Source organism: Salvelinus alpinus, chromosome 5 (assembly GCF_045679555.1).
Source record: "Salvelinus alpinus chromosome 5, SLU_Salpinus.1, whole genome shotgun sequence".
NCBI lineage: Eukaryota > Metazoa > Chordata > Actinopteri > Salmoniformes > Salmonidae > Salvelinus > Salvelinus alpinus.
Genome location: NC_092090.1, coordinates 39,066,156 through 39,080,075, shown reverse-complemented (window position 1 = coordinate 39,080,075; position 13,920 = coordinate 39,066,156). Strand labels below are relative to the sequence as shown.

General features: G+C 43.2%; 1 pseudogene; it reads right to left on the bottom strand.

Annotated features, from left to right (window-relative positions):
- Positions 1 to 277: 277 nt before the first annotated feature.
- On the bottom strand, positions 278 to 9,922 carry LOC139575292 (putative sodium-coupled neutral amino acid transporter 8; annotated as a pseudogene).
- Positions 9,923 to 13,920: the final 3,998 nt, after the last annotated feature.

Below are 13,920 nucleotides of genomic sequence, written 5' to 3'. Positions count from 1 at the left end.
GTGAGACGATAATTGCAATATCTGCCACAGATTACAGCGTTAGCATTTTTTCTCTAAATTAACCTATTAACATACAGCCTTCAAAAAGAAAAACACCTAGAAATAGAAGCAGAGAGTTGCTCCTTGATGGTGCCTTCTATTGCATAATCAATCTCTTCATCTGCGGTACAGTCATGTTTTGAAAATGTACTTTATTCGAGCTCTGATGTGTGTTTTAGATACCTCAGACAGTATAGAGCAATGCAGTGTAGGTTATGATAGCCTGCTTGTGCTTGGATCACAGGGCAATCTGTCAGCGACTAGTTACAGAATTATTGTGTATTTGAAACACCCGTACAATCTTCAAATCACACAAACTTCAATACACACACACACCCACACTCACATGCACACACACGTAGACACATACGTCTCAAGTATTCTCACACAGTCTGACAGCAAGATAACAAAGCAAATGATGTGTGACTAAGAGGATTAAAAGTGTTTCTGATTGATCATCTGAGCAGTGTTTCCCTCTCAGTCACTCCCTGCCAGTAAAGATCTGGGGGGGAAAACGTACAAACTTCAATCTCCTCTCCTTCCGTTTGAGCCACAGTAATCATTAACATATTCTACCGTCAGCTTGCGAGCTATCAGAGCTGTGCGTGTGTGTGTACGTGATCTTGTGCTGCCACTGTCACATTGATTAAATGCTTGATGGTCTGTTCCATTGTCTTCCTGTTTAATTTACATAATAGTATCCAGTAATTACTCAATTGTCTTCAAATAGTGCCACAGACCACTGAGCCACCCGGGAGATCAGAACAGTCTTATTCAGCATCTCCGCTGTCAGGATCTACACTGCACCATCACTGATATACCAGTACTCACAGCTGGGATAGAGGGAGGTCAGTGGGGAGGGAGAGCGGGAGAGAAGAAGAGATGCGGAGCAACAAAAAAAGAAATACAGTACAAAGGGACAGAAAACGTAAGTGTTTCCATATGTTCTGTCATTCAGAGGAGCAGTCTTAATTTACAATGTCTCATTGTAGAAGAACTCATTCAGTCTTACTGCCTTCGTCCCTATGAAACACTGCCCCCTGCCACAGCTCTGCAACATGACACACTGCACGCTGACTGGACTGTAGCTGCATATCTGGTGTGATTAGTTGTGATGGCCACAAAGGAAGAATCATTTATGAATGCACATACATGCCCATGCATACATAAATACATAGATCAACTTTCCCATCCGAACATACTATAGATACATTCATTTTGTGCTTTTGGATGAGTGAAGTACATCTCAAACTATTTCAGAAAACAACAAATCTGATTAACAAGGTCATATATGCTCCATACTGAATACGTTTGAGATACAAGCAAATAAAATATAATTTGGTTATGTGCCTCGTCTGCAGTGTTGATATAGCAGCACTACATCAATATCATATTCTAGACTTCTGACTCCCATAAACCTCAACTTTAAAAACATGATGAACCTCAAACAGAACCCGGGTACAATCATAATGATATTGTTTTATTGATAATGACAGATGACAGTGCTGGTGATTTTGGTGGTTCTGATGGTGATGGTTATCAGAATTTGTGGACGATCTCCATATGGTAGTGCTCTGTCCAAAAATGAAGACTCCAACAATTACAGTAATCACACCCCACACAGTGCACACCACCCTGCAGACAGGGAGAGAGAGAGATAGAGAGACAGAGGGACATAGGAGAAAGAAATGGGTGCAATCAGGGACATTCATGAATGTTTACAATAGTAACGCAATATTATGCCATTTATTGGACCAAACCTTCAGTTAACTTATGTTTTATGGGCAGTTTGTGATTAAATTCAACACCAACAGGTGATCTCATAACTTCAAACTACTCAACTCACCTGACTCTGGGCGACACAGGCTCTGACTGCATAGTGAATACCAGGCAAAGCACTGCAACACATATCTCAATGTTAGTTGACACAAGTTTTACACAAACACAGGATCAGCTCAACACAGGAATGCTTGTGAGTCACAAACAACCTCAGACACATGCCTACACACACACACACACATGCCTACACACACACACACACACACACACACACACTTTGTTTCATACCAGGAAAGATAAAGATGAAGAAGGCACTGATTCCTCCGATAACACTGATGACCTCACTCATGTCAGGGACGAACATGGCGATGAGGAGGGTGACTGTGATCCAGATGACAGTCAGAATCACTCTGCAGCGGTTCTCAAACGAGTGTGTGAACCCACCGTGCTGACGGCAACGAATTTGCAACATCAGGTCCAGAATAACAGACCTGTGCAATGAACATAAATTTACACACACAGACTCAGTTACATGGTAACACACAGAAACAACCTCTTGTGCTGTTCAAGTGGGGCCCTACCTTCCCAACAGAAGTATAATTGGATAGATGGTGATGATTGATATTCCAAATAGCAGTCTGGCAATGATCATGACCACATCATTTCCAGGATATGACATTAGAATATCAGCCGCCACTGTATGGCCAACAGAGAATGGGATATGACTGACAGCCTGTCTTGCCTGACAGCTCCCACAATAGCTCCTACAACAGCTGGACATCAGGTCCTGTTTGAATACTTCCTTGTATCCTTAAATCCATCCTTGTTTCCTTTAGGTATTCACTGCTCAACGCTAAAACCATCCAACTTCACCAATCAACCACTTTGATCAGTGATTACTTCAAGGAAGGAGGGATCCTTCCATGATTGACAGGCCAGCTCATCTGTAAGCATGTAGATGAGCTAGCAGAAGAACATAGAGATCACAGAGATGATCACCCAATGGGAGAGCTTCTCACCCAATGGGAGAGCTTCTTGTTCTCCATGCTGCTGTAGATGGCTATACAGGCCTCATGGCACTGCAACACACATTCATATACATTCTAATAATACACAAACAGAGTATAGGTGTTGTGGCAGTGTAACACACATAAGCAAAATGCATAACCCTATAGTACAGATACTGTCTCCAGACTTCAAACAGTTAAAAGCTTGTTCTGTACCTGGAAGCCTAAACAGATGGTGGGGATGACGCTGAACATTGATGCCAATGAATCTATTCTAGAAAACATAGAAGACAGAGAATAACAGATTAGCACACACAACATATGCACAAGTATACTCATAAATTTACTTGCCAAAGAAACACGTGCACACAAACACACATGCGCATACATACACACACTCACCCAAACAAACTCACACACTCACTGACCCTTCACTGTGCTCTGGGGTAACGACGGCTGAATGTTCGTCCATCGTGTAGTATTTGACGATGACAGCCACACAGAGATACAGTTGAAGTCGGAAGTTTTCCAGAAAATTCCAGAAAATGGTGTCATGGCATTAGAAGCTTCTGATAGGCTAATTGACATCATTTGAGTCAATTGGAGGTGTACCTGTGGATGTATTTCAAGGCCTACCTTCAAACTCAGTGCCTCTTGGCTTGACATCATGGGAAAATCAGAAGAAATCAGTCAAGACCTAAGAAAAACATTGTAGGCCTCCACAAGTCTGGTTCATCCTTGGGAGCAATTTCCAAAGGCCTGAAGGTACCACGTTCATCTGTACAAACAGTAGTACGCAAGTATTAACACCATGGGACCACGCAGCCGTCATACCGCTCAGGAAGGAGACGCGTTCTGTCTCCTAGAGATGAACGTACTTTGGTGCGAAAAGTGCAAATCAATCCCAGAACAGCAGCAAAGGACCATGTGAAGATGCTGGAGGAAACAGGTACAAAAGTATCTATATCCACAGTAAAACAAGTCCTATATCGACATAACCTGAAATGCCGCTCAGCAAGGAAGAAGCCAGAGAAATGTCCTCTGGTCTGATGAAACAAAAATGGAACTGTTTGGCCATAATGACCATCGTTATGTTTGGAGGAAAAAGGGGGAGGCTTGCAAGCAGAAGAACACCATCCCAACTGTGAAGCACGGGGGTGGCAGCATCATGTTGTGAGGGTGCTTTTCTGCAGCAGGGACTGGTGCACTTCACAAAATAGATGGCATCATGAGGCAGGGAAATTATGTGGATATATTGAAGCAACATCTCAAGACATCAGTCAGGAAGTTAAAGCTTGGTCGCAAATGGGTCTTACAAATGGACAATGACCCCAAGCATACTTCCAAAGTTGTGGCAAAATGGCTTAAGGACAACAAAGTCAAGGTATTGGAGTGGCCATCACAAAGCACAGACCTCAATCCTATAGAAAATTGGTGGGCAGAACTGAAAAAGCGTGTGTGAGCAAGGAGGCCTACAAACCTGACTCAGTTACACCAGCTCTGTCAGGAAGAATGGGCCAAAATTCACCCAACTTATTGTGGGAAGCTTGTGGAAGGCTACCCGAAACGTTTGACCCAAGTTAAACAATTTAAAGGCAATGCTACCAAATACTAATTGAGTGTATGTAAACTTCTGACCCACTGGGAATGTGATGACAGAAATAAAAGCTGAAATTAATCATTCTCTCTACTATTATTCTGACATTTCACATTCTTAAAATAAAGTGGTGATCCTAACTGACCTAAGAAAGGGAATTTTTATTTGGATTAAATGTCAGGAATTGTGAAAACTGAGTTTAAATGTATTTGGCTAAGATGTATGTAAACTTCCGACTTCAACTGTATGTAGCAGCCAGAGTGCCCAGCACACTGAGTGATACAGAGAGAGACAGAGTCAAAGAAAGAGAAGGGAAATAGGGAGTCTGAATAACCATGTAGTGACCCAATTTCAAACACACACAGACATGCACAACACATATTACACAGGCAAGCACCCCCGCTCCAAATGACACACCTGGTGTATTTCTGGATGCCAATCTCTTTGGGGATGGAGAGAGAGAGGATGAAGATGAGGCACATGATGAAGAGGTGGAAGCGTTGGTCCGTGTACCAATGGTATGGCATCTCGCCCTAAAAGTACACTGTCACCATCTCGTACAGAGACACACACACTTGAACACATACAGAAAACACTCATAGATACACGTTAAAACATATTTAGGACGTTGGTGATTCTATCGGTCTATCAGATAACAGCATCCATTTATAACTGTGGCTACAGGGCCATTGTGGGAATAGCGTGATGCCATGCCAACGCAGGCCGGGACGTTATCACTCACGTTTGTCTAGCTGGTCCTGCACCACCACCAGGAAGGCCACAGAGATCATGAAGAGGTTGAAGCAGAAGCAGACCTCACACAGCTGGCCGATGGCCCCCCCACACACCTCTCGCACTACGTCCTGATAGGTATTCTTTCTGCTGATGGACGAAGCATAGCCCAGGATGATCAATCCGCTGATCAGGAACACCAGTGATACCTGGGGGTGGGATCGGGTTGAAGGAGAGTGTTTTGCAGTACAGATATCATTATGTCTGAGCACATAAATGGTTCCAGTGTTATTCTCCCTTCCTCCCTGAATTGAATCCCTAAAATTGTTTGGATAAGTGATAGAACTTTGACAGGGAGCTCACACTTGGCAATTTAAATGCAAACCATGTTCCCCATCAATGATACAGTGAGATGGAAACCACTAGACTAATAGTGTGTCATAGCCCTGATGGAGTAAATCATCCATCCATCAGACACATACAGAAAGAAGCACACATACACAAGCACATATGCACACAAACGCACACACACAGGCAGGCCTTCGTGGTGGGTACTGCTGCTATTACAGTATACATGCATGAGTGCCTGCCCGACTCCTGACCCATGAGCCCTTCATTAGAGTTAGCCTGTGAAAAGATGCATCTCATTCACACCAAGGAGAGGAAATTCAACAAAGCAGGCCTAGGCCATGGGTGTATGCAGCCTCACACAGGCAAACACACACACACAGGGGTAGACTGGGACCAGAAATCAGTCCTGGCATTTTATTTTTATTTTTTTACCTGTATTTAACTAGGCAAGTCAGTTAAGAACAAATTCTTATTTTCAATGACGGCCTAGGAACACAGCCTTGTTCAGAGGCAGAACGACAGATTTTTACCTTGTCAGCTCGGGGATTCAATCTTGCAGCCTTTCGGTTACTAGTCCAACGCTCTAACCACCGGACCATTATTTTCTTTGAGGCCTCCACACCAGCCTATTGTTTTCCTCGAGGCACCCATTATTAGCCAGTTAATGATAATTTTGTAAAACAGGCCCACTGGGCTAAAAATAGACAAGACCATCTGGCATTTGCCCAATATGCCAGATGGCCAGTCTGCCAATGTGACACACACACAAACGAATATGAGAACATGTAAGTATTAACAGGATGAAGTAAACTAATTTTGACTTTAATGAAGGGTGCAACAAGGTGCAAGGGTGCTATGACTTCCACAGATTTCCCATAGTGCATGTTTTATTGAATTGACACCAAGTTACAACACATTTCTTGATTGTGTGGACCAAAAAAAATGGTTTTCTGTTTTATTACTTTACTCTTTTTTTTTAGAACAATCCCACTATTTTGGTTATTGATTTTTGATTGCGCTCACCATTTCAACGCTGATGGCTTTTTTGACTCCTACCGCCTTCTCGAAAGCCCACGGGAAGTTAAGCAGTCCCGCGCCGAGGGCAGATTTGAGTATGATGAAGATGGCACCGAACGAACCAAGCCGTGGGGGATCCGCGTGCGACAAAGATCTCGCCAACAGGCTAATACTCTCGCGTGCAAGTTATTCCATGTTTGGCCACACAGGTCATGGTCCTTGTCCGTCTTTGCAGTACAGTTTCCTGGAGTCGGGATGGCAGATGTTACCGTTGCGCTCCAAAGCGCTTCTGCCTTCAAGCCCGCCTTGTGCCTCAAATAGCAATAGAGTGTGAGGATATTCATTTAAATGAAATGTCGCTGAAGTTTCCAGTCCCATTGAGTCCTCAGCGTTATGGCTTCAGAAAGAAAAAGTAGGCGTTCATACATTTGTGCTATATATACTGTATATATAGGCCTACCCTAGGTGGTCGCCATGATTACACCAGAGAATCCGAGGTGGATTCATAAAATAGCCAACACATTTCACTCTGAGGTGACAAATATGACACCAGGCTGCGACGGTTACTGTGTGTGTGTGTGTGTGTGTGTGTGTGACTGGGACACCTGTAATCCCACTGGGTACATACTTAAATTCAACAAATATTCCACATTTGTTAAACGTAATTTAATTTAAATGACGTGGAACCAACGTTGATTCAACTAGTGTTTGTCCAATGGGATAATATGTCCTGTTTCACCCCATACAGAACCAATCAGTCAATATAATCGAGAACAATCATCAGAAATCACGCGATATGAATCAGACAGTGGGGCGCCATTGACCCACTAGTTGGTCAGAAGGTTCAAATCAACGTTTCATATCGTAATTTCCGAGTAGGCGGTAATGATCATTTTTATTGTGCTGTAACTGAAACTAGAATATCTTCTGATGTCCCTTTGTCAAAAGTACGTAATTGATTTTTTAAAGTGTTTTTACCCCGGGATAGCCAGCTAATATGACCCATAGTAGGGAAGAACATTTATTGAGTGCAATTCGATCTACAGTAGGCCTACATCTACACCACGATATGAAATATTGATTTGAACCTTCTGACCAACTAGTTGGTCAGGCGGTGCCCCACTCTGATTCATATCGCTTGATTTCTAATGATAGTTGTCGATTATATCGACTGATTGCAATTGTATCGGGTGCCTGTTTTGTGGTTATCAGCTCATTGTCCAGTTATATGAAGAACGGTGACAGGCAGTGGCAAGTATAGGAACAGAAGAGCGCGGTACATAAAGGTGCATGTGCGTAAAAGTGATACTAGTGAAATTCGTCTAGAATTCTGATTGACTCTGACTACACAGAGGCCCACTGAGGGTAGAATATGCTCAAAGGAATTCAGCGTAAGAATGACTGGTGCCAACAGCAAACAGTATCACAGGAGCACATAGGATAACGGGCCGTGTGACGCATGCTGACAGCACACCTGACAACTGCATGGTTTAATGTGGCTTATTTGGATGATCTAGTATCCTGTTGCCATCCTTACAAAATGAAATTAATTGTATGATCAGCAGGTAAAAGTTTGTGATTTACAAGTACAAGTTGTACGTTTTGACAGATGGAAAACCCTCCTTGTTTGTAATGTAAACTTTAGGATCAAGAGCAAGTCCGAGTGTCAACTCTCAGGTGCAGCTCACAAATAGCATGCAGTAGAGGGCTGTCGGACAATAGAGAATACATTCTCTCAGGTTCTCCTCTTTCATTGTGTGTGGCATGCAATGTACCTGAGAGGAGAAGATGCAGGTGCTGTCTGGAGCTTCAACATCTACATCGTCCAAGTCAGGAAGATCATGTGGAGAGTCAAGTGACCTTTAGTCAAGGGACAAGGCTTTAGTGCTCTAAATTAAGGTTAGAATCAAGATCAAAATTATATGAGTCTGGGGCAGTCTGTGCTTTTGGATAAGACGCTGATGGAGAGAGACATTCTTTTTGCTGATAATGTAAATGAGTACATTAGCAGTTTTTAAAAAATCACATTACATGTAACTGATTACATGTAATCAGTTACTCTCCAACCCTGATCTATGATCACCTCAGCTGTCAGATTTTGGCTGGCCACATACTGACCACTCTCTCTAACTTCTCCCTTTTTTGTAGTTGATTTCTTTCGCAATGCTACCATACCTGTAGACTTCCAGTCATTGTGCTCACACTGACTTGCGAAACTACCTGCTCTTCATACTGCATGCAGAGACACAAAAATTGTATCTATGAGTTCATCTGACTCTGGTTAAATAGGAGAAGGACTTAAATGTCGTTATTTCGCAGTATCATTACTTTATTCTGCTGCTGTGCTTGTTCTCCCTCTGGCTGACCTCTCACCCTCTTGTTGCTAGCTCTCTAGCTGATCTCTGTCCAGATCCTCTCTTTCCGGATGCAAATGTATATAAATGTGTGTGTGTGTGTGTGTGTGTGTGTGTGTGTGTGTGTGTGTGTGTGTGTGTGTGTGTGTGTGTGTGTGTGTGTGTGTGTGTGTGTGTGTGTGTGTGTGTGTGTGTGTGTTTGGCATATACAGTGGGGAGAACAAGTATTTGACACACTGCCGATTTTGCAGGTTTTCCTACTTACAAAGCATGTAGAGGTCTGTAATTTTTATCATAGGTACACTTCAACTGTGAGAGACGGAATCTAAAACAAAGATCCAGAAAATCACATTGTATGATTTTTAAGTAATTCATTTGCATTTTATTGCATGACATAAGTATTTGATACATCAGAAAAGCAGAACTTAATATTTGGTACAGAAACCTTTGTTTGCAATTACAGAGATCATGCGTTTCCTGTAGTTCTTGACCAGGTTTGCACACACTGCAGCAGGGATTTTGGCCCACTCCTCCAAACAGACTTTCTCCAGATCCTTCAGGTTTCGGGGCTGTCGCTGGGCAATACGGACTTTCAGCTCCCTCCAAAGATTTTCTATTGGGTTCAGGTCTGGAGACTGGCTAGGCCACTCCAGGACCTTGAGATGTTTCGGGTCGTTGTCATGCTGGAAGACCCAGCCACGACCCATCTTCAATGCTCTTACTGAGGGAAGGAGGTTGTTGGCCAAGATCTCACGATACATGGCCCCATCCATCCTCCCCTCAATACGGTGCAGTCGTCCTGTCCCCTTTGCAGAAAAGCATCCCCAAAGAATGATGTGTCCACCTCCATGCTTCATGGTTGGGATGGTGTTCTTGGGGTTGTACTCATCCTTCTTCTTCCTCCAAACATGGCGAGTGGAGTTTAGACCAAAAAGCTCTATTTTTGTCTCATCAGACCACATGACCTTCTCCCATTCCTCCTCTGGATCATCCAGATGGTCATTGGCAAACTTCAGATGGGCCTGGACATGCGCTGACTTGAGCATGGGGACCTTGCGTGCGCTGCAGGATTTTAATCCATGACGGCGTAGTGTGTTACTAATGGTTTTCTTTGAGACTGTGGTCCCAGCTCTCTTCAGGTCATTGACCAGGTCCTGCCGTGTAGTTCTGGGTTGATCCCTCACCTTCCTCATGATCATTGATGCCCCACGAGGTGAGATCTTGCATGGAGCCCCAGACCGAGGGTGATTGACCGTCATCTTGAACTTCTTCCATTTTCTAATAATTGCGCCAACAGTTGTTGCCTTCTCACCAAGCTGCTTGCCTATTGTCCTGTAGCCCATCCCAGCCATGTGCAGGTCTACAATTTCAACCCTGATGTCCTTACACAGCTCTCTGGTCTTGGCCATTGTGGAGAGGTTGGAGTCTGTTTGATTGAGTGTGTGAACAGGTGTCTTTTATACAGGTAACGAGTTCAAACAGGTGCAGTTAATACAGGTAATGAGTGGAGAACAGGAGGGCTTCTTAAAGAAAAACTAACAGGTCTGTGAAAGCCGGAATTCTTACTGGTTGGTAGGTGATCAAATACTTATGTCATGCAATAAAATGCAAATGAATTACTTAAAAATCATACAATGTGATTTTCTGGATTTTTGTTTTAGATTCCGTCTCTCACAGTTGATAAAAATTACAGACCTCTACATGCTTTGTAAGTAGGAAAACCTGCAAAATCGGCAGTGTTTCAAATACTTGTTCTCCCCACTGTATATCCTACAGTGCATAAAGTTTCACTTTGCATCTTTTATTAAGGTTTGCATTTTTCATTCAACTCTTCCATTTCTGTCTCCAATGGGAGACAGGTCCCTCGGGATCGGAGAACCCCTTGTTCACCATCTGCACGCGTGTGTTCTTCTTGTAGGGAGCCTCCAGGGGATTGTCACATGCCAGCCTTACATAGACGATTAGAGGACAGGCACCCGCCTACCCCTTTCCTGATGCAGCAGGACAAAATGCTTAATCAATCATTGACATCAATAATGGGCAGTAAGACTTCTAAGCGGACTGGCAAAAATGAAGGGACATCTTCAGAAAGATTATGGCCCAGAGAAGAAGCTTTGTAAGTACTTACCTCCTTATTAATGTTCTGTGTAAGGTTCACAGCCTTGTCATCACGTGACACTTTGTGCTCATACCCCTCCCTGAGATGGAACACTGCATCATAAACCCTTCCTTGCTCCTCACTCTGTGTATACAAAAAAACTGTGATCAACAGTTGGCTAATGCCATCATTGGAGGTAGTAGCGTCCCTGGAAGCATATTTTAGAGGAGGAGTGCCATATAGCTTAACTACAGGAGTACTGGTTCAAAACAAGACCTGCCCCGGATGTAATCTCCCTAGATGACTACCGCCACGTAGCACTCATGGCTTTGAAAGGCTGGTCATGGTTCACATCAATACCATCATCCCAGATACCCTAGACCCACTCCAATTTGCATACTGCCCCAACAGATCCACAGATGAGGCAATCTCAATCGCACTCTACACTGCCCTTTCCCACCTGGACACTGCCCTTGTATTTCATATACCTTTGACTGTTGGATGTTCTTATAGGCACTTTAGTATTGTGTAACCGTATAGCTTCCATCCCTCTCCTCGCCCCTACCTGGGCTCAAACCAGGAACACATCGACAACAGCCACCCTCGAAGCATTGTTACCCATCGCTCCACAAAAGCCGCGGCCCTTGCTGCAAGGGGAACAACTACTTCAAGGTCTCAGAGCGAGTTACGTCACCGATTGAAACGCTATTAGCACCCCGCTAACTAGCTAGCCATTTCACATCGGTTACTAATCGGCCCTAATCTCGGGAGTTGATAGGCTTGAAGTCATAAACAGCTCAATGCTTGAAGCACAGGGAAGAGCTGCTGACAAAACGCACGAAAGTGCTGTTTGAATGAATGCTTACGAGCCTGCTGGTGCCTACCATCGCTCAGTCAGACTGCTCTATCAAATCATAGACTTAATTATAACATAATAACACACAGAAGTACGAGCCTTAGGTCATTAATATGGTCGAATCCGGAAACTATCATCTCGAAAACAAAAGGTTTATTCTTTCAGTGAAATACGGAACCGTTCCGTATTTTATCTAACGGGTGGCATCCATAAGTCTAAATATTCCTGTTACATTGCACAACCTTCAATGTTATGTCATAATTACGTAAAATTCTGGCAAATTAGTTTGCAACGAGCCCAAACTGTTGCATATACCCTGACTCTGCGTGCAATTAACGCAAGAGAAGTGACCCAATTTCCCTAGTTTAATATTGCCTGCTAACCTGGATTTCTATTAACTAAATATACAGGTTTAAAAAAATATACCTCTGTGTATTGATTTTAAGAAAGGCGTTGATGTTTATGGTTAGGTACATTCGTGCAACGATTGCGCTTTTTTCGCAAATGTGCTTTTGTTAAGTCATCCCAGGTTTGGCGAAGTTGGTCTTCACACAGTTCGCAACGAGCCAGGTGGCCCAAACTGCTGCATATAGCCTGACTCTGTTGCACAGAACACAAGAGAAGTGACACAATTTCCCTAGTTAAAATAAATTCATGTTAGCAGGCAATATTAACTAAATATCCAGGTTTAAAATATATACTTGTGTATTGATTTTAAGAAAGAATGTTTATGGTTAGGTACACATTGGTGCAACGACAGTGCTTTTTTTGCGAATGCGCTTGTTAAATAACCATTTGGTGTAGTAGGCTATGATTCAATGATAAATTAACAGGCACCGCATCGATTATATGCAACGCAGGTCAAGCTAGATAAACTAGTAATATAGTGTAGTTAACTAGTGATTATGTTAAGATTGATTGTTTTTATAAGATACCTTTAATGCTAGCTAGCACCTTACCTTGGCTCCTTGATGCACTCGCATAACAGGTAGTCAGCCTGCCACGCAGTCTCCTCGTGGAGTGCAGTGTAATCGGCAGTGATCGGTGGCCAAAAATGCCGATTACCGATTGTTATGAAAACTTGAAATCGGCCCAAATTAATCGGCCATTCCGATTTATCGGTCGACCTCTAGTTGTGTGTATGGCCCAATATATCACTGGGCCCAAGCTTCCTCCCATCCAGGACCTATATACTAGGCGATGTCAGAGGAAGGCCCAAAAAAATGTCAAAGACTCCAGTCACCCAGGTCATAGACTGTTCTCTCTGCTACTGCACGGCAAGCGGTACTGGAGCGCCAAGTGTAGGTCCAAAAGGCTCCTTAACAGCTTCTACCCCGAAGCTTTAAGAATGCTGAACAATTAATCAACTGGCCACCCGGACTACCTACATGTACAAATTACCTCGACTAACCTGTACCCCCACACATTGACTCGGTACCGGTACCCCTGTATATAGCCTCGTTATTGTTATGTAATTTTATTTTGTCCATTATTTTTTTCTTTATTTGGTAAATATTTAACTCTATTTCTTGAACTACATTGTTGGTTAAGGGCTTGTAAGTAAGCCTTTCACGGTATGGTCTACGTAAGGTTGTATTCGGTGCATGTGACAAATACAATTTCATCCAATCTCATAGACCTTTGTTGGAAATGTGCTCCCTTTTACATTGCGTTTTGTATTTGGCCATGTCTTTAGAGAGGGGCAATAGACCAGCATCTGTTCATTTTGCCTACAGCCTTTGACCTTTTTGGCACAGTGGTAAGGCTAAGGTACTGACTTTCCCATGTTTACTGTAACTCATATCAGATGAGAATAATGCAATGTGGTGCAATTATGTAGGCCTAGGCGGATATTTTATGTTTCATATCAATGCATTTGATTTTCCTCCGGTAACATGTGCTGGAAATAAAAGGAACCGCGCCCTTTGAGTGAAGCTTCTCGCCCACATGCTCGTGTTGCCCCCTTCTGTCTTGCTCAAGTCACTGCACTAGCGTGGAACAACGGGTTGCAACAGTAAGCCTTGATATAGGTGTCTTCATAGAAAGCTAAGCTTTTAAAATAGACCTCTCAATTTAAAAGGTTCACACAA